The 21,549-nt window shown below is 36.2% G+C and overlaps 1 long non-coding RNA gene across 1 annotated transcript in view; it reads left to right on the top strand.

The window, feature by feature from the left end:
* LOC148093503 (uncharacterized) overlaps positions 1–11,429 on the top strand; it is a 55,023-nt gene extending 43,594 nt beyond the window's left edge. Inside the window, exons 2-3 of the long non-coding RNA XR_015714220.1 lie at positions 5,163–5,322; positions 11,360–11,429. This is a non-coding gene — a long non-coding RNA (uncharacterized LOC148093503). The remainder of the gene's footprint in view (positions 1–5,162; positions 5,323–11,359) is intronic.
* Positions 11,430–21,549: the final 10,120 nt, after the last annotated feature.

The raw sequence follows: 21,549 nt of genomic DNA, 5'->3' as shown, positions 1-21,549 counted from the left end.
GCATATGGTTTTGTTTTAAACATCAAGTGTCAGTCCTGTGCTGGGAGCTGGAGACATAATTCTGAATGAGACAGACATGTCCCCTACCTGGCAGAGAAGAACAATACAGTGGGGAAGGCAGAGGGGCAATTATAAGCGTGGGGAATATTCTGAATGGGGGATGGGCCTGATATGGTAGCCCATTAGAGGAGAAGCTGTCTAAGTCTTGGGTGTTATACAAGTAAAACTTAGGTGATGTTCATGCAGATAACTAAAGGTTAGCCAGGTAAAGAAATGAGACAACATTCTTGCTCCAGGCAGGAAGAAGACCATATGCATGTGTCCAGGGACAAGAGAGACTATGGAACTACATAGGGGTTGTAGAGCAGGAGAAAAAGTCATCTCCATGCTCCTCTAAAAGGGAAAACCACATTGATTCTTCATTTAATTGAACACTTGAGAATAAACTGTTCTGCTTTGTTATAAAGTGAGTCTTTCCTCTTTTAAGCACCATCTTGATGGGTTTGCTTTACTAGTGGAACGGTTATTTTCTACGGAAATTTTTCTAAACCTTATAAAATATGCATAGTAAGTAAGGCATGTTATAAACGTTTCCAAATTGTCATTGAAATCTTTTTGTCCTTTAGGTTCTTTAAGTTTCTTTAGGGTTTCGAAGCATCCAAATAACTTTTACTTGATTGTATCAATCATATCTAATAATATTAATTTTCACCTCCTACCAGTGTTATTCTAAAAGTTGTCTTTAAAACTTGCTACCTTAAAAGTGATGATTCCCTTGTTAAAAAAAAAAATCAGCAGAGAGATTTTTAAAATAAATATATTATGATGAAATTTAAATTCTTAAATATGATAAACTGGGTTGAATTGTTTTGATCAATATGCATTTACATAATATTTGGTAACTTCCAGGTGTGATTTCTTCATGTTTGTTACTTATTCTTAAGAGTTGTCTGAAAGAAAGGTTAGAATTGTTATTCCCCAGTGATTGGATAACCTGATGGGATGCAACAGAGTTAGTGATTTTTTTCCATCTTAGAAGAGAGTCTGCACTAAAATTGGGTCTGGAATAAAGAATCTCTGACTTTGCAGCTGCTCCACATTGAGTCAACAACTAAGAGGTGTAAGATTTTATTTAGAAATTATTTTTAAGCTGAAGTCTATAGTCAGATACATGAAGTTATTTTTTAAAGATAAATAGTTTTAATTATCTTACATGTAGCCTTGTAAAGACATCAAAATTTGCCAGCCCACATTTTTTAAAAATAGACTTTCCAAGTAGCAAATTCCCCAGCACAGTCTGTTCCCTCTTCTCTAGCCAAAAGCCACATCAAGTCTGGCTCTCGCTGGAGGTCCAGGCAGGACCAAAGCAGGTTTCAGGGCTCTGCTTCAGTAACAATCATCTCTGAGGGTCCTATTCCCACTCCAGAAACCTGTTGCTAAAACACATCCTCCTACCAACTCAGACACATCTGTTTTGATCAGGTTTATGACCCAATCCACAATCGGGTCCATTTCTGAGGGCAGGGTCAGAGGGACCCATTCAAACACATAATAGAGAAGAACTGGTTTCTCCCTTAAAAAATAAAATGGACAAACTTTTGGATTAGCACCAGAATCCAAACAGTCAGACCTCTAAGGCCTGAATTAGATGCTTAGTCTTCTTCCCATGTTGGATCAAGAATTCAAGGCTGAAAAAAAGAATTCAAGGCTAAGTTGAAATACAAGGCTAGTGGTTGTAACAAATATGCTGAGTAATTCACCCCCACCAATAACACTCGGTGGGAAATTACTTTCCTCTCCCTTTTTCTTCTCCATGACCCTTGCCAAGGCTGCTGACTTGCTATGACAATATGGACACAGGATTACAAACCTGTTACCCCTCAGAGGAGAGTGCTGGAGGCCCGACTTCTCCGCTGTGGGCCTGTCATTCTTCTGATGACAGGTAGCTCACATTTTTAAAACCACAAGAATCTCCTCGCTCCCTGTAGAGAGATGCTCTGGGACAGCTCGGGATATAGCGATCTTGTTGTCGTCAGAGGGAGCAGTACACCATCCATATTGGAAAAGTTTCAAAACTATAGCAGAGAGGCCATAATAATACGGTCACACTCACACCCTCTCTCCGACTCACACATTTTTAACCTCACAAATTTTTAACATTTTGTCACATGTGCTTAATCCCTTTCTTTCTCTTTCTTTGCTATCTCTCTGTAATAAACATACACATACTCATTTATGAATTCGATCATTAATTCATTTACTTGCTAAAGCATTTGAGAGCTAATCACAGGTCTTGTAACACTTCACCCCAAATACTTGAATGCGTATCTTTTTAAAAAAGAGTGAATCCTCTATAAACACAATATAATTATCACTCATGAAATTTAGTATTTATACAATACTATTATCTAATGCACAGTTTATATTCTGCTTCCATTTACTGTCCCAATAAGGAACTGTACAGTTGTTTTTTTCTTTTATAAAGTCTGAGATCCAGCTCAGAGCAGGTCTCTTTAGTCTCCTTTTTATCTAGAAGAGCTTCCCAGTCTTTTAAATTTTTTAATCTTTGTGTGCCTTTGACATTTTTAAAGAACCCAAGCCAGTCGTTTTGCTATTTGATCAATTTTGATTTACCTGATTGTTTCCTCTTGATGATTCGTAGGGGGCAGTGTCCTTCCAGTGCATCAGTCAGAGAGCTCATATTTCAAAAGTTATTTGTTTTTCTTTAAAAAAACTTTTCTGTGTAGCTATGCTACTTATTTAATATACAGCATGTATCTTGTTAAGTTTATTCCTATGTACTCTTTCTTTTGTGTCTATGCATGATTTTTTATCTTCTTCCTTCCAAATTTTAACACTAATCCTTGCGAGGGACACATCATAAAATGGCATTGAAAAAACCCTACCAGGAAATATAACTGAAAATACTTCCAGGGGATTTTTACTTGATAGGGTTATTAATTATGTTAATATTCTTGTTTTGTGACAATAATAAATATTAATAGGCATTTAAAATACGACCTTGTCTTTCCCACTTGCGTCGTCAACATAAGTGCTCTAAGGAATAGAAGATAAACTTAACATCTGTTACAAACATTAGAATATCATCAAAAGGAGCATGTAATGAAAAGGAAAGAGATAAAAGGATGAGAAAGGAAGATCATTGTAAAGATGGGTACAGAATTCAGACACAGCAATTTGCTATCGACAAAATTTTCAGTTAGTTCCTGTGATTCTAAATCAATCTACATTTTTAAAAATCTCTCTGAGTTAGTCTTCTCTACCTTTGATATGATCTCTTCTGTCAGTTTTTGCCAAGATCCTCCCTATTTAAAGCTTCTCATTTAGAGGGCTCACCCACTCTCATAATTTTATTTTTTATCCAGATAAAATAAATCCCTATTATTAGATTTTACCCAAGTAATAATTTCTTCCTCTGAACTCTGACTGCTTGGTTTGTATTAATGGCACTTACTAATTTCCACTGACTTGTTTCCCAGCTATATTAAAGTCTCCTTATCTAAAACCAGTTTTACTATCTTTTCTGAAATCCCAATTTTTGTCTTCGGCAACACTGTTATCCCAATTTTTTATTCCACTGTTCCTTAGCCATTTACAGTCGATCAGTCAACAAATTCTGTGATTCTTCCCCCATATTATTTCTTGCTTCTGTTATTTCAGCTTCATTCTTAGGTCTTGTATCATCTAGTATTGCTCAAAGGGCCACCCATCTATGGAGTCCATAGTCCCTTGCAATCTACTGAATATTCGGTAGGATGTTTTGCATGTTCAGAGACAAAAGCTATGAAATTATTTTTTCATATACATTTAGTAAAATTTAAATGTAAAATTCATTCTAATTTTTTAAAACTATACTATATTTTTAAATAATATTTGTCCTCTTACATGCACTTTGGCTAACATTCAGGTAGTGGGGTGTATTTTAGCTGACATTTTTATACCATTAGTTTGATATTTTTTACATTTGTTAAATTGCATTTTTAAAATATGCTGATCTCAGCCCTGGTCATCTCTTGCCTGGAGCTCTGTGGTATTATACTCACTCTCTTTCCAGGCTCCCATCTTTCATTTCAACTCTCTCCCCCCACATAAGGCACCAACTTTGTTTCTTAGAAACATTCTGTGCTCCCCAATGTTTTCAACACTGCATCACCCTAAAAGTCTTTAACAATTTGGGGGGACAACTGCTTAACCATTCACCTATTTCTTTTGCCTAAGACAAATCATCTCCCTACTGTTCTTTTCAACACTATTAGATACATCATTCATGTTTTGATTGTGTTCTTAGGTTTAATATCATCCCATTTAAATTTACTCTCAACTAAATCTTCCTTTTTCTTCAAAGCTTTGTTCAAATTATTCTTCATTGAATGGGGGTGAGGGAGTGGGGGAGTGATATTAATCAAAGAATTTATATGCATATATGCATAAGCTATGGACACAGGCAATGGTATGGGGGAGGCCTGGGGGTGGGGTAGATGTGGGGTGGAGGGATCAATGTGGGAAAAAAGGGGATATCTGTAATACTTTCAACAATAAAGATAAATTAAAAAAAAAAAAAAAGGTTTTCCTAACCACTCTGGGCAGTACGATCTCATCCTTACAGCTTGTAGTAGTGGTTTCTTAATCAGAGAGACTCGTCAGAATCCTTTATTTTACTCTTCAATTTTGACAAGTACAGATGCCCGGGCCCTCTGCCTAGAGATTGTGATTCCATAGATCTGAGGTATATAATCTGGGAACCTTGTTTTTTAAAGCTCTACCAGTGATCAGAACTGGTCACATAATTTGCAGGATCCCATGTAAAATAAAAATGCAAAAACCAGAAGGAACATGCCATTAAAAGTACTAAAATATAAAGCTTACCCAGTTTTTCCCCATCACCTCTCTACTTGTCATGGCATTTTTTACTTGCTATTTAATATCGTTATGTTAAAAAGTATAAAATTTTAAGTTGTTAGAATGAATTTTATTGTTCATCTTTGTAGAGTACAATGCCAGTTTTAAAGGCAAATATGAGTATTTAACATACCATGCAGATTCACTGAAATTACACAATTCATAGATCATACACAAACATGTATTTTTCTTTTTAGAACAGTGGGAAACTTCACCAACTAACTGAACTGTTTTTATTTCAGGATTTTGAAATGCACACATTCTACCAACACTTTCCACCTTCCACTTACTGAGAAGTAAAGAAAGACTGAAGGGAGAAGCACCCAGGAAAAGCTTTATCTATCTCTTTCTTTTTATGTTATTATTATCAGAAGTGGTTGGTGAATTCGCGGGAGTAACCAGGTAAGACAGGAAATTATATGGTTTCTTAGTCGCCTTGCCTTCTTTCTGCATTTAAAGCAAGTTTGGGGATAAACAGAAAGGCAGCTCCCCTCGCCTCCCCCCTCAGTCCTATTGTAAGGGAAATACAAATTAAAAATAGGAGGCTTAATTCTCTTTGTTGAAAATTAGGAAAGAAACTTCCCCTCTCTCTTAGAGAATTTACTTTAGAAAACTTGTAATGGTAAATTCTCTATGCCTCTTTGAAATGTGTGTATACCTTCTAGTATCTTCTAAAAGCTAAAATAAGATTTTTTATTTTTATTTTTTTGGCTTTATGACCCATGAATGCTCTTTTCAAAGACCTGAGAACTATCTTTTTGAAATGGAATAATCATCAATGAAGCAGAGCCCCCAACTTCCAGTTTCTGTGGCAGGATAGAAGCCTAATTACCAGCTCCTTGCTCCAAAACTACCTTCTATGATAAAGATAGGAGAAGCTTACTTTTCTTTGGATAAAGCCAATTAGCTAACACAGAGGTCATCCCAATTACCCGGTGAATTTAGAATGAACTGTATGATCAAACGGTACCGTCCAGACCTCTTACTCGGTGACTAGTTATTGCTTATCTTGAGAACATGTATGTAATGGGTTGTCTCTTCTTGGCCATAAAAAGAGGGTGGGATTTCTTTCTGTCCGCAGTCTCTTCAGTGGATTGCCTGTGATGTGCATTACACTCAGGTTGAAAGCTTAGTCAATAAAAAAATTATTATTTTTTCCCTTCTCTACTTTTGTGGAGATGTTTTCTGGGTTGGTAGGAGATTTTGTTTAAATATATCTTTCTAATAATGTTCACTTTGAGTCTCACTGAACTCCTATGAACTCCACCAGAATGCTGTGCTCGTGGGGGTCATGAACACTATGCAAAGGATGACAGTGGGCACGCATGACATGCAATGCTCCATCGTTCCATAGAACTTCACTTACAAAACACACCTTCAAAGACACAATTTTTAAGAAAGTCAAGTCAGCAATTGCAGAGCATTAAACCAAATTGTGGAGCCTTTCTAAGCTCAGGGCCCTGTGTGTTTGCAGAGGTTGTGTGTCCGCAAAGCATGTCCTATTAGTGATTCTATTATGGACTCCTGACTAACAATCACTGGCTTACAGCAAATACTGCTTCAACCACTGGTCCTTGGCTCTAATAAAATGCTTTGAACAATGAAAATGCCAACAGTTTTCTGCATGCTTATTACTTTTTAAATTATATTCCATTAAACATAAAATTCCATTACCAACAATTTCTAAGAAAATGACAAAATTCTTTTACTGAATTTCATTATATGTACCTTTACTCCAGATGTGGGGCTATTGGCTAAGTTTGGAAACATTTTATTTACAAATCATTTCCCAAGTAAATAACACCATCCATTTACTTGGTTCAGAGTTCACAGAACCAGAAGTAAATGAGTGTAGCTTCTGGATAACCTTAAATCAGAAATAACTGGTATTAGGCCCAAGAATTTTATTCCTTAGTGGGGATTTGGAGCCAGTCTCAGACTTTCATGCAAACGTTTGTATATGCAACGCAATAGAAGATTAGAAACATATAGGAAATGTAGGCATTAGAAAAAGCAAGACTACAACTGGGGAAGAAACAAAAGGGAAAACGTTTAAGGAAACCATATTATAGAATCAATTATCTTAGGGCAAAAAATCTTCAATATCTATCAGTCCCACATGGGATTTAACAAGGATAAAGCCACATCTCGCAGGAGATGTTAAAGTAGCTACAGTATTCCCTATTGACCAAGTTATGGAATTATATAATCCATTTCCAAAGAGTCTTGTATTTCATTTTTAGAAAGCTTGAAGCTTAAACAATTTAGTTTCCTATTTTTTATGGTCTTATGTAAATAGGAGTTTACTTGAGCCATATTTGCTAAAATTAAATTTTACCTGTCTTTCAAAATCCAGCTCCACCAAAAGAAATGACATCCTTTATCAAACAACCAATATAAATCTAATATTTAGGTCAAACTATCCAAGTTAGGTCATTGAATTTATGGGGGAAACTGTATAATTATCAAATTAATTCTTAATTAATAGTGTAAAGCCCCAAATAAAGCAAATGTGTGAGAGGTACAAATTGAATGATTTTTCTGTTCGTTGCAGACTTGGTTTTTCCTATCAGTTTTTACTTTCTGCACTTTCTACACATTTCTTTGTTCCCCTATTACCTAAACTCTACTTTCCTTCTTCCACAAACGTGTTCTATTGAATTGTCTAAAATCTGCCTCACATTACGACACTCAGTTTGTAAGAAACCCAATCTTTCTAAAGAGGGTAAAATCCCATGGTCATCAGGGCCTTTGCAATCCGAAGGCTATTTTGCCTATCAAGGCTGCTATCAGCTCTCTCGTTTCAATTATCTTATTTGGTAGGCTTGTTTCATTTGAAGATAAAACTGGCACAATTTCATATTCATTTGACATCTGAGACACTGCAACCCAGGGCCCTGCCCCGCTGGCCTTCCCAGTTTAGCTGCAGAGGCTCTAAGAGCTCCAGCAAGCTTATCAGCTTTATATTTAGTATCAGAAAGTGCATATTTAAGTGACGGACTCCATAATTCAAGGGAAGACAGCCCATGTAGAACACGATACCTTTCAGGTCTGGGCTCTTGCTCAGATCATCTTTTCCCCCCTCTAAATTCTAGTGGATATAGGACTGATTCTAAAAGTACTAACACTATTTCAAAATATAACAATTGGGCCAATATTTCTCCACTTAATTTTGTTATAAGCAAAAGATGCAATTGCAAGAAAGTAAAATGTCACAGTATGAATCCAAGCTATAAGCTTTTCAACAGTTTTTCTCTGGCACCTGCATGGTGCCTAGCACATAACAGGTGCTCAATAAATAGGTACTTGTGGAACAGATGAAATATTGCATCTCTGTTTACTTCTCTAATCTGTCCTACAGTCTATGTGTATTTGCCACAAGTGAGTTTTTTTAAACTTTAATTAATCAAGTTATTTATTTATTTTTGTGGACACTGCACTTGTGTTTTCTTGTCTCTTTGGTGAACAGTCATTTCTAAAACTCTGTTACTCATCTTATCAGTATGGACTCCACTGATCCTTCAAATTTTTCTTCTATTATTTAGTTTTACTGTAGGAACAGCAAACTCCTAAATACAATTTAGTTCTTATTTAACAGTTTGGTAGCTGTTCAATGGTTTAATGAAAGGTAAAATTGTCTCTGCAAGGTGATGTTAAGCTTCTCGAGAGCAGGGAAAAATGCCACAAACCCCTTTGCTGTACCTATAGGTTGTACCAAAATATTAGTCAGTTAGTAAGTGGTTATATCCAGAATGCTTGATAGACTAAGTCAAGAGAGTCATCAACTGGCAGTTCTTTATTCATTCACCAAGTATTTGCCATGCTAGACTGTGACACCAGTGTAGGCTTCGAGTAGGCATTTCTTTCAAAATACTTCTCTTTGCTATGACTGGCCTTGTACTTGCCACCTCACAGTGTTATGAAAAAGAAGAATTATGTGATGAAGCAGAAGATCCGAGTCCTAACTTGGCCCTTTCTTCTTGGCTCGGTGACTTTGGGGTGCCAATTTATATGGTAGTTGTGGTGAGCAGAGTGAGTGCCCCTCAAAGATGTTCACATCTTAGTCATCAGAATGTGTGAATGTGTTACCTCACATGGCCCAGGGACCTTAAGGTGTGATCACCTTAAGGTTTTAAGATGGGGAGGTTATCCTGGGTTAGCAGGAGGGGCCCAGTGTAATAACAGGATCCTTAAAAGATAGAAGAAGGAGCTACAAGAGTCAGAGAAGGAGGTGTGGGGAGAGAAGCTAGAGAAGCTAGAGAAATAAAGAAAGAGGGAGGCTGGATGGGGGAAGACAAGAGAGAGAGAGAGGATTGAAGATACTATAATGCTGCTTTGAATATGGAGGAAGGGGCCATGAGCCAAGGAATGTAGTTGACTTCTAAAAGCTGGGAAAGGTAAAGAAACAGATTCTCCCTTAGAGCCTCCAGAAGGAACACAGGCCTGCTGATATTTTGATTTTAGCCCAGTGAAAGCTGTCTTGGGCTTCTGACCTCCAGAACTGCGAGATAATACATTTGTATCGTTTTAAGTTTGTGGTCATTTGTTGCAGGAGCAACAGGAAATGAATATGGTGGTTAATTGAGACTTTCTTGTTCAAAGACCCGGCTTTGCCTCAGTTCTTCTAACTCTAACTAGCAATACTGAGAGCACATCCCTCCTCAGATGACTGCTTAGTTATGCTTCAGTTTTCATAAATACTCCTTTGCACCAAGCATTCTGTATGTTTTCAACTGATTTTAAAATACCAATTATAACTGTCATTTATAAATTTTTGACCCATTTAATTAGCTATTCCTGGAAAAATTAGCTAAATTTTACCAAAGCAATATACTCACAAAGTACTTGATATATTTTAATGCATAAATAGTTTCTTAAATAAAAATATAAATGACTGCATTTCAGAGTTAAAAGATATGAATACTTTTATTTAAATATTAATCACAATAGCAACAGAAAATTTACTTCTACAGAGTCTGGACAAATTAAAGTTTTTTAAAATATCATAGTCTATAAAGGAGACCTGAAGCCAAATCAAAATGATGATTTGAACAACTGTGAAAGAAACTCTGATGTCAAGGGAAATGGCTCAGAAAATTCAGATTGATTGTCTACACAGCTTGAATATGCCTAATGAAGGCCAAGTTTCCACCCCGCTCCGCTGTGCAGGGCTTCCGAGTGAAGCGGACTCAGCCAACACCTCGAAGCTTCCTCCAGGAATCGGCAGGCCCCGTAGGGCACATAGGCGGTCCCCACCGGCCGCTGGCAGCTTCATTTCACTTATTCGTGGATATTCACTCAGTAATTACCCATCTGCCCTTCCTCATCTAGTCACATGAAGTAGAGAGATTACAGAGAGCAAAACAGATACAATAGGGCAGAATATCAATGTCTCCTTATACAAGTCATGTAATGTTACAGGGGTTAAATTACTTCAGTATTTTAAGACAATTCATTACATTGGATTTTTATATTGAATTCTGAATAGAAACACTTATTAATTTAATTTCTTTTCTGTTTGTTAAAGGGGCTGTCAATTGCAATTTGACTTGAGAATTTTTTACAATAGATGCTCGCTCATCAACTTTCCTTATCATCCATTAGGACTAAAACATTATGCAAATAAGGAGGGCTCCTAAAACTTAACACTTCTCAAAATGAAGAAAAAAAAAGGGGCACTGCGTTTGGGAAATGCCCATATTTCATTTGAATTCATAGCACTCACTTGACTAAGTGGCTTGCGGAGACCTCTGTCATTTACATGCCTGGTTATAATTTGTAATCAGTACAATACATTCCCTTTCCCTTCCAAAGGCCCATTTGTATCCTTTGCATAGTGATGTTCAACTTTGAAGACCTAGAAAAACTAGAAATAATAAAGAGCCAACAAATAATAAGAAATGTCATCATAAAGAAATTTTCACATCCTGATGTGGTTTTAATATGTGACACATGAAACAAAGTTATGGTTGAATCCCCAGCAGAACTAAATTTTGTTTGTTCGTATCATTCAAACATTTTTTTCTTCTATTTTCTCCTCTCCTTTCTTTTGTCTTTTTCCTCTCTTCTTCCTCTTATTTTCAGCTGCTGAAAGATTACCAAATGTATTTTCCTACTGCTTCTGTCACATCTATCCATCTTCCTTTCCAGTGTATGATAGATAGTATTTATATAAGCAAAGTATCTAGGACAAATCTGTGCTTTAAAGAGTAAGAGTAGAATCCAATTGCTATCTGGCTTACTAAGATCATATCCTTTTTTGGCATATCAGGCCCATTTATTTTTTATTGTACACCCAAGTTTAATTTAAGCAATCTTTATAGTATACATTTTTAAATTTTAAGATGTTGGTAACAACATATATATTAAGTCTTTTCCAAAAGTATCATAAAATTGTATTAGTTGGTTATTTAATTGTGGCTTATCTCGTTCCATACAGGATATCTGGGGCAATGTATCAGACTCTCAACAAGACAACACAAATTAAATAATCCAGAATTTGAGTAGGGGAGTGAGACTGTCAGTGTCTGGTAAGTATGACTTCATGTAGGCTATAAGAGCTTATATGATTATAAAACCTGGGCCAGGGAATGGGTGCTAAACTATCAACTAAATATGAATATCTTATTGTCAATCCATTCAAAATTATATATTTGTTTGTCCAGAGAAACAAGTAATTTCTTCACACCTAGGTCTAAAGCAAATTATTTATGTGATAATAATAATTTCATTTCTCTCTCTCTTTCTCTCTCTCTCTCTCTCTCTCTCTCTCTCTCTCTCTCTCTCTCTCTCACACACACACACACACACACACACACACTCTGCAGGACATTGGAGCTGATGTGTATGTGGCTTCAGAACCTTTTTCTACTAAGACCATTGAAGAACACCAGTGTCAGATGAGAAGTGATTGTGGGGACCTTAAACAGAGAACACTACCTGTGGGGACTTGGAAGAGAGCACAGTGAGAGAGTATCCCACAGGGTTGAGAATATAAGACAGAGACATTTCGTAAGCCCACAGGTCTAATGGTGTTGCTGGCTCCATGTGATCCACTCCAATATACAAAATTCTGATAATTTATCCCCTTAGGGAAGATTAACGTTGCCAAGTCTCTAAACATACTAGTTCCCTGAAAGTGCTATCTTTAGATGCAACAACATTTGTTATGTATACTACATTTATATTTTCTTCATATTGAATTTTCAAGGAGAGCATTGAATACCTTATATGTATTTAGAGGAGACTGACAAGAATGGAGTTTTCACAAATCTTCATATCCGAGGAACATATGACACGCTTAGTGATATAAGGAGAAGAAAAAGAAAACAGGGAGTCCATCCCATCTGTAAATATTTAAGACAGTCATGTTGAAGACTTTTCTATATCATTTAGGAGGCCGGGGGGGAGCAGAACAAGAACCAATAAGTGGAAGTAAGCGCCAAGGGAGGATATTTAAACAAATATAAGATAGGGCCCTCTAGCAATTAGAGTTGCTTGAAAATCGAATGAGCTGCTTTGAGAACTGCATAAGCTCCCTGTCAGTGATCAGAAGCTGAATGAAGATTAATGAAAGATAGGGGCTTTTTTTTTTTTATTAGAATAAATTGGACAAGGTGACCTTGAAGGCCTTTTCTGACTCCTCAACAACTTAATGAAAAAAATAGTGATTCATCCTTATTTTTCTCTCTAGCTCATGCTCTCGCCCCATCCTCCCTCTGCATCTCCTTCCCTCTATCCATCCATCTCCTTTGTACAGATTCCACAGGTAAGCTGTGGGGACTCAGGAAGACAGGCAAGTGCTTCGCCTCGCTCCTGCCCCTCTGCTGCCTCTCTCACACCCCTCGGTTCCTATTCACTGCTATGGATAATTCACATTTCCCCCCCTTGGTTCCTATTCACTGCTATGGATAATTCACATTTCCCCCCCTTGGTTCCTATTCATTGCTATGGGTAATTCACATTTCCCCCCCTTGGTTCCTATTCATTGCTATGGGTAATTGACATTTTCCCTAATCTAATCAAATGTGCTAGGCAAACACAACTTCAAAGCCTCTTTCTTCTCCCTTCCACCAGCTCACCACCCCAAGACACTTTTTATATGTGAATTCTGGAGTCACCACAGCATACACGCATTTTTATCAACACCAGCTTCCAAAACTTGGAGGAATGATTGGTCACTTTAAGATAGAAATGAATCATGCCTGAGTACAGCATCTCTATGTTTAACAAAGCCATGCTTCTTGTTAATGAAGAAAATCATGATAGATACTTCGTGGTCCAAAGAATATTAAGGAAGAAATTAAATAGGGATCCCAGTGATAGATTACTGTTGGGAACACTTCCTCTTCTTTCTCTCTGGGAAGATGGAATACAGATTCTAGCCTACAGTTTGTACACATAGCTGATGTTTCCTCTAGGAGAGACAGTCATGACTCTGTAACTACAAACCTGATGATGGCACCACAGGAGCACTGGGAATACAGCCGTTCTCTTGGCTGGAGTTATTTCTCCATTTCCCAGGCACACCAAGCCTCACTTCGTGAAAAGTAACTTCATTCCCAGATAGTATTATTATATTTGCTTTGCAAATATAAATGGAATGAGTAATGATTAAATAACTTGAAGAATATAACTTTTTATTTAATTGCTGCCATTGAATATCCATTGCCCCAGAATTTCTCAAATCCAGCCTTATACCCTTCACACATAATTTGCAACCAAATAAGGTTTGGAAATGCTTTACATTCAATGTATCCTTGGAGAGTCAAAATATTCATTAATATATTAAGGGCTCTGAGAAATCCTGCAGAAAAGAAACTTGTTTAAATATGTTTAAACAAATAGTTCCTCATCTTATTTTGGCCATAAAAAAACTTTTTGTGTTTTCAAAGACTATCAGTGGTGCGGGCCTTCACCACTCTGCTGGACATAGTTTGAGAAATGCTGCATTGTAACAAACCAAAGGTAATATAGCATACCTATAGCCCAGTACCTGACCTTGAATGAGTGCTTCATAAATACAACTTTCTTTTCCTTTTCAAGGCAAAGATAATTAGATGTTTACTAAAAATTCATGCTCATCTTCTTTACTGTAGGTTTGCAGGGAAACAGCTACAGGAATACAGACTATATTCCCGGCCTCCCCTGCATCTATGTGGGAGTATGTACAGGGTTTTGGCCAGTGAAATATGGACAAAAACTAAGGCCTAATCTGTAAAGAACAGTCTATGACATCTTTTACTACCCCCCCCCCCCATTAGCTGGTTATATTTTCTTGTGTGGGGTAATATTGAAAGCCACATGTTGAGGATAGCAACTTCCATCAGCTTGAGTTCCTGAATTATTTGTGGAGCAGAGCCCTCCCTTCTATCATCTACCCTACACAGCACATAAATATCAATTGGACTTTATATGAGAAATAAAAATAGTGCCTTATCCCAAATTTATGTTTGTCATGTAGGCTACTGAATTATCACTACTTATGTAGAAAGAGTTTATTCTTATCAAGCAGAAATATAAGGCCACACATACTTGATTTGTCTAGAGTCATTAATTCATTTATTCAATCATTCAACAAATATTTGTTGGTCATGCACAAACTGTCAGATTTAGGGATACAAATATGAATAAGATAGAGTCTCCATTAAAAGTAGACAGATATTTATGCAAATGAAGTCACAAAATTTGGAAACTTCTCACAAGGTTATATTAATAGAATACAAAAGAAAAACCATATGATCGTTTTAGTGGATGTTTGTATACTTGACAAATTCCAGCGCCATTCAAGATAAAAATATTCAGCAAACTAGGAATAGTAGGGACTTTCCTCAAATGGATAAGAGCCATCTATATAAAAACAAACAAACTACAGCTAATGTCATACTTAAATGTTAAAAGACTAATTGTTTCCCTCTTGAGATCAGAAAAAATGCAAGGATGCCTACTTTCATTATTTCTATAAGGCATAGTTTTAAATATCCTATCCAGTGAATTAAGGCGAGAAAGTTACATAAAATACATAAAGGTCAGAATGAAAGATTTAAAGCTATCCCTATCTGCAGATATGATTGCTATAGAAAATCCTAGAGAATCTAAAAACTGGCTAAAATTAGAACTAATAAATTAATTTATTAAGGTCTTAAGATAGAGAGTTAATATACAAAAAAATCAATTGTCTTCTATGCACTATCTACAAACCACTGTAAAACCAAACTTTAGAAAAAATTATTTATAGCAGGAATTTATTCCTAGGAATAAACTTACCAAAAGAGTCTAATATCTAAACACTGAAAACTAGAAAGCACCACTGAGAGAAAACAAAGAAGACCTAAGTAAATGGGACTATGTTCATGTACTGGGAGACTCAATGCTACCAAAATTGATGTATAGATTTAATATAATCTAGCAACTTATTTTTGTAGAAATAGACAAACTGATTATAAAATTCATATGTAAATGCAAAGGACCAGAATAAATGTAATTTTTATTTTATTTTTTGGAATAAAGCAACTTTTAAAAAGATAAACAAAGTTGGAAGACTTACCCTACCAGATATAAGAATTGATTATTAAGCTACAATAATAAAGACATTTTTATAGTGGTGAAAATATTGATACATAGATCAGTAAAAAGGGTACAGAAATAGACCTACCTATGTGGTCACTGATATTTGACAAAGATAACTGGGCAGTTGGATGGAGAAACAAATGTCCATTCAACAAACTGTGTATGTTATCTTTATGGGGATAAAAGAAGCATTAATCTTTACCTTATTCTATGTGCAAAATTAGATTAAAATATATCATAGACCTAAATATAAAACCTGAAACTATAAAACTTCTAGAAGAAAACAGGAGAAAATCTTTGTGACCTTAGAATAAGCAAAGTTTTCTTAGATTTAATCCAAAAATTATAAACCATAATTGAAAAAGAATAAATTATCTTCACCAAAATAAAAACATTTTGGTTTTTTATAAGACAAAAGAAAAAAACTGAAAGAAAATATTTGCAATATGTGTTTCAGTAAAAGACTTGCTCTAAATATCTAAGGAACATTAACAACCCCAAAATAAGAAAACAACCTAGTAAGAAAATGAGATAAAATAGAACAAAATAGAGAGCCCAGAAATAAACCCATGCCTATGTGGTCAATTAATAATTGACAAAGGAGGCAAGAACATACAATGGGGTAAAGACAATCTATACAATAAATGGTGCTTGGAAAATTGGACAGATAAATGCAAAAAAATGAAACTAGACCACCTTACACCATATATAAGAATAAAGTCAAAGTGGATTAAAGACTTAAATGTAGGACTCAAAACCATAAAACTCCTAGAAGAACACATAGGCAGTAATATCTCAGTCATTTCTCTGTGGGCAAGAGAAACAAAAGAAAAAATAAGCAAATGAGACTACATCAAACTAAAAGGTTTTTGCATAACAAAAGAAACAATCAACAAAATGAAATGACACCCCACTGAATGGGAGAACGTATTTGCCAATGATACATCTGATAAGAGGTTAATATCCAGAATTTATAAAGAAGTCATACAACTCAAAACCAAAAAAACAATCCAATTTAAAAAATAGGCAAAGGACCTGAATAAACACTCCTCTGAAGAGGACATACAGATGGTCAATAGACATATGAAAAGATGCTCAACATCACTAATCACCAGAGAAATGCACATTAAAACCACAACGAGATATCACCTCACACCTGTCAGAATGGCTGCCATCAATAAATCAACATACAATAAGTGTTGGTGAGGATGTGGAGAAAAGGGAACTCTTGGACACTGTTGGTGGGATTGTAAATTGGTGTAGCCACTATGGAAAACAGTGTGAAGGTTCCTCAAAAAATTAGAAATGGTACTGCCTTATGATCCAGTATTCCACTTCTGGGTATATATCAGAAGAAACCCAAAACACTAATTCAAAAGAATATATGCACCCCTATGTTCATTGAAGCATTGTTTATAATAGCCAAGCTATGGAAGCAACCCAAGTGCCCATCAATAGACAAGTGGATTAAAAAGGGGTGATACGTATGTATACACCATGGAATACAAGAATGAAATCTTGCATTTGTAATAGCATGGATGAACCTAGAGGGTATTATGCTAAGTGAAACAAGTCAGTCAGAGAAAGACAAATACTGTATTATTTCACTTATATGTGGACTCTACAGAACAATATAAATGAACAAATAAAATAAAAACAGACTCACAGATACAGAGAACAGAGGGCAGAGGGGTTGGGGCAACTGGGTGACAAAGGTGAAGGAATTGAGAAATACAGATTAGTAGTTACAAAATATTCATGAGAATGTAAAGTACAGCATTGGGAATATACTCAATATCATTGTAACAACTATGTATGCCAGGCAGTTCTGGAAATATTGGGGTAAACATTTTGTAAAGTATATGATTGCCTTACCACTATGCTGTACACCTGAAACTAACACAAAATAATATTAAATGTAAATTATAATTTAAAAACTTAAAAAAAAATTAATGTAAAAAGGCAAGCAAGAAAAAGATGATCAATAAGCATATGAAAAGATGCTTAACATTATTAGTCATTAATGCCATGCAAATACAATGAGATGCCACTACATAGTCATTAGAATGGCTAAACGATTGTTAAAAATCTGATATTACTAAGCGTTGACAAGGATGTAGAGCAACTGGTACTCTCCAACACTGCTAGTGGCAGTTTTTTAGAGTTAAACTTACATCTACCATATGACCCTTGGTATTTACCGAAGAGAAACAAAAGCATATGTCCACACAAAGACTTGTACATGAATATTCATAGCAGCTCTATTTGTAATTGCCCCAAACTAGAACCAACTCCAATGTCTATCAGCAGGTAAATGAATAAACTTTTTCTGTTTTATCTACATAATGGAATATTACTCAGTAATGAAAAAGAAAGGACTATTGATATAGTTAACAATATAGATGAAGCAAAAAATCATACTGAGTGAAAAAAGGCAGGCAGAAAAGCATACATACTCTAGGATTCCATTTAACTACAATTCTAAAAAAAAGTAAACTAATCCGTAGTGACAGAAAGAAGACCTGTGGTTGTCTATGGATGGGATAAAGTGGGGGAAACCGTAGAAAAGGTGACAAGTAAACTTTCAGGGGTTATGGAAATGTTTGCTATCTTGATTCTGATGATTATTTCATGGGTATATACATATGTCAAAGTTGGTCAAATTGCATACTTTAAATATGTGTCATTTAATGTTCTTTAATTATGCCATGAAAAAGTTGAAAAAAAGTTAAATTTGAAAAAATTAGGCTTGGCTATTTTCTACCTTATTTTACCTTATGGCTTTCAAAATCAGTTTGTCAGGGTATGTGAAAAATCTGCTGGAATTTGGACAGCTTGAGACATGTTTTGGGCAAAATTGAGTTCACCTCCAACAGACATCCAACTAATTCTCTTATTTTGTTATATACACCTGGCTGGTAACATGAGAGATAATAATAAAAAACTGAGTTGAATATTTTATCCAAGTAATCTCCTGTTGCATATTTTCCCCAATATTAGAATATAAGAGCTAATCTTAGGAAGATTTTTAATGTGTTAGTGAAATTAAAATTTCAAATTATAAAACAATAAAGAGTAATTCACACAGGACAGCAGAGCTGCCTCAGAGAGCCAGTGCATCTCCCCTGCTCCATCTCTCATAGGAGCAGTCGGCATAGAGACTTTAACTGAAGGTATTGTGACCAATTTGATAGTTGCTAAGTCTATTGAAAATGTCACCTATAGTTTAGGGGTTATTTCCTGATGATTTTGAAGTACAATTAGGCCTTTCTACCATGAGTTCACCCAAAGCCTTAAAAAAAAAAAAAAAAAAGTCTATTTAAAAAAATACCATGTGGTTCCTTGTTTTTCTACACCCACTTACTTAAATTTTCCACTTATTGTGATATTATGGGAAATTTCTGGTTTTTCTCTGCTTTACTCATTTAGAACCATCAGATGCCCAGAGAATCTATTTTCAGCTCTATTTTACAGAGGAGTCAAAAGTTTCATATAGTCAAGCATAAATGAAACTAAGCACTCAAAATGTAAGAGCCTAATTTGAAACACAGATTCTCTCCAAGTTATAAATATGTTCCAAGGTTGGCAGAATATAAGATTGCATCTCTAAGGATTGCCATTTATATTCCAACTCATGCAGAGATGAATTAATGCCTTTTTAGGCTGGTAGCTAACAAATTGCATTAGGTTAGGGCATTTTGAATGAGTTCAATTTCATGGCGAGCTTACGAGTAGCACCAATAAACTGGTAATTCCATATACTACAGAACTTTCTATCCTTTCCATATGGAAATTCCAGGGGCATAGCCATAGAAATAGGAATGCAGAATTTAGTGATATGAATTAGCATGTTGGAATAAATATTTGGAGCACTCTGATAATTGCAGCTATCATTTATTAAGCCGTTACCTAACATTATGCACTGCGCTAAGCATATTATTAATAACAATAGCTAACATTTATGAAGTGTTTATTCTGTACAAGACACTATCCTAAATACTCCATGTGCATTTTCTTTATTAATCCTCACAATTATAAACATGGATTAGCATCATTTATAGGAGAAGAAACTGAGGCCAAAAAAAAAAAAATGTAATTTTCCAGTCACATGGTCAGTAAATAGCTGAATCTGGAGGAATTAATTCTTTAGTGCGTCAAGCCACTTGCTTTCTTCTTGGCTCTGCCTTTCTATTCTTGAAAGATGAACTACCTCCCCTACCTCCACCCCCTTCTGTCTTAGTCTGTTCAGTCTGTTATAACAAAATGCCACAGATTGGGTAGCTTATCAACAACTGGAATTTATTTCTCACAGTCCTGGAGGCTGGAAGTGTGACATCATGATGCCAGCGTGGGATCTTCTGGATCACAGACTTCTCATTGTCATATGGTGGGGTGGGGAGTAAGGGCTAGGGATCTCTCCAGAGCTCTTCCATAAGGCTCTAATCCCATCCCTGAGGGATCCACTCTCATGACTTAAGCACTTCCTAAAGGCCCCACCTACTAATACCATCACCCTTAGAGGTTAGAGGATTTCAAAATAGGAATTTTGTGGGGACTCACACATTCAGATCATAGCACCTCTCATCCTTTCTTGCCCCAATAGCTTTTGTCTTTCAGGCTACAGAACTCTTGAATCGTACTTGGGATCTATCAAGTGCCATGAACACAGATAGGATCCAATTCTTTAAGCTTCAAATAGAATTGGTCTGAATTTCACAATGTTCTTAAATTTTTCTGGAGATACTGGGAGTGAGGATATATTGTTTATCTATTGCAGCATAACAAATTTTCCCAAAACTTAGTGGTTGGAACAATAATAATTATTATTTTTTCATGGTTTCTTTGAGTCAGTGGGGATGGCCTGCCTGTACTGTACAATGTATGGGCTCCCAGCTGGACAACTTGAAGCCTGACACCAGGAATCCTCGAAGGCTTGTTTGCTCACAGTTTTAGGAGTTGATGCTGGCTGGGGGCTTAGCTGGGGCTGTTGACCAGAATATACACACATGGCCTTTTCATGACAGATGGGTTTCCTCACTTGATGATGGTGCGGTTCCAATGACAGGCATCCTGAGAGAGCACAGGAGCCAGGTGCCTTTTTTGACTTAGACTCAGAAGTTATACATCATTACCTGCCCCTCATTCTATTGACTGAGGCACTTACAAAGATCCACCAGGTTCCAGGAGAAGGGACACAGGCTCCATTTCTTCACAGAGATGCGTCAATGTCACATCATACAAAGAGCACGAACGACAGGGGTATATGTTGGTGTGGACTTCCTTGCAAGGTAAATGTTGCTACAAGAAGCAATAGTGAGAAATTTAAAAATTTTCCACGTCACTAATGACCCTTAGTTCCTTCTTTTGCTGAGTTAGTTCCATTAATAAGTTGCCTCGCTCTTTTGTAGGCTCTCTTCCCATTCTGTTCTCTATCGCACGTAACAGGACTTGAAATCCAGCCTCCTTCCATGATTTGCACACAAATACACCCCTACCAAACACCACTCATTAAAGTCTTTTCTTTGCAGCAGACTTGACTGAAGCTTATAGCAATGTATGGGATTTACATTGTAGCCAAACAAACAACTAAAAATAGAATATTGGAAAACCCCTGATTTGAAAAATTCGAAGGGCTTTTCTCTTTCCGTTTCACTTCGTTTCCTTATTTGCCTCTTCTCTCTCAGGAGTAAAAACTTGAAATACCTTCCATTTTCTTATAAAAATCATTTTGCTTTAGCTCCCCTGAACCTCCATACCCCATACTCATCACATAGACTCTCTTGTGTGTACAAGAACCATTAATGCATTCTGCTAAACCGCAGGCCAACTAAATCTAAGCCTCCCCTTTTCTTCCCCCTTCACCTCTTTTTGCAAGGGCAAGAACAGTAAGAGATTTAGTCCTTCAGATGTGGAAATTGTTCCCTATTCCCACCCCATCTTCTCTATGGAAAAGGCAGAAGTTGCTGCATTCAGTTGTGATTTTAAATAGCATTCCCCCATCTGCACTGCGCTGCACTGGCCTGCCTGCTGCACTGAATTCAGGCAGCACCATCCACTTAA

Source organism: Miniopterus natalensis, chromosome 3 (genome assembly GCF_054644295.1).
Source record: "Miniopterus natalensis isolate mMinNat1 chromosome 3, mMinNat1.hap1, whole genome shotgun sequence".
NCBI classification, from domain to species: Eukaryota; Metazoa; Chordata; class Mammalia; order Chiroptera; family Miniopteridae; genus Miniopterus; species Miniopterus natalensis.
This window is presented reverse-complemented; position numbering and strand designations above follow the sequence as displayed.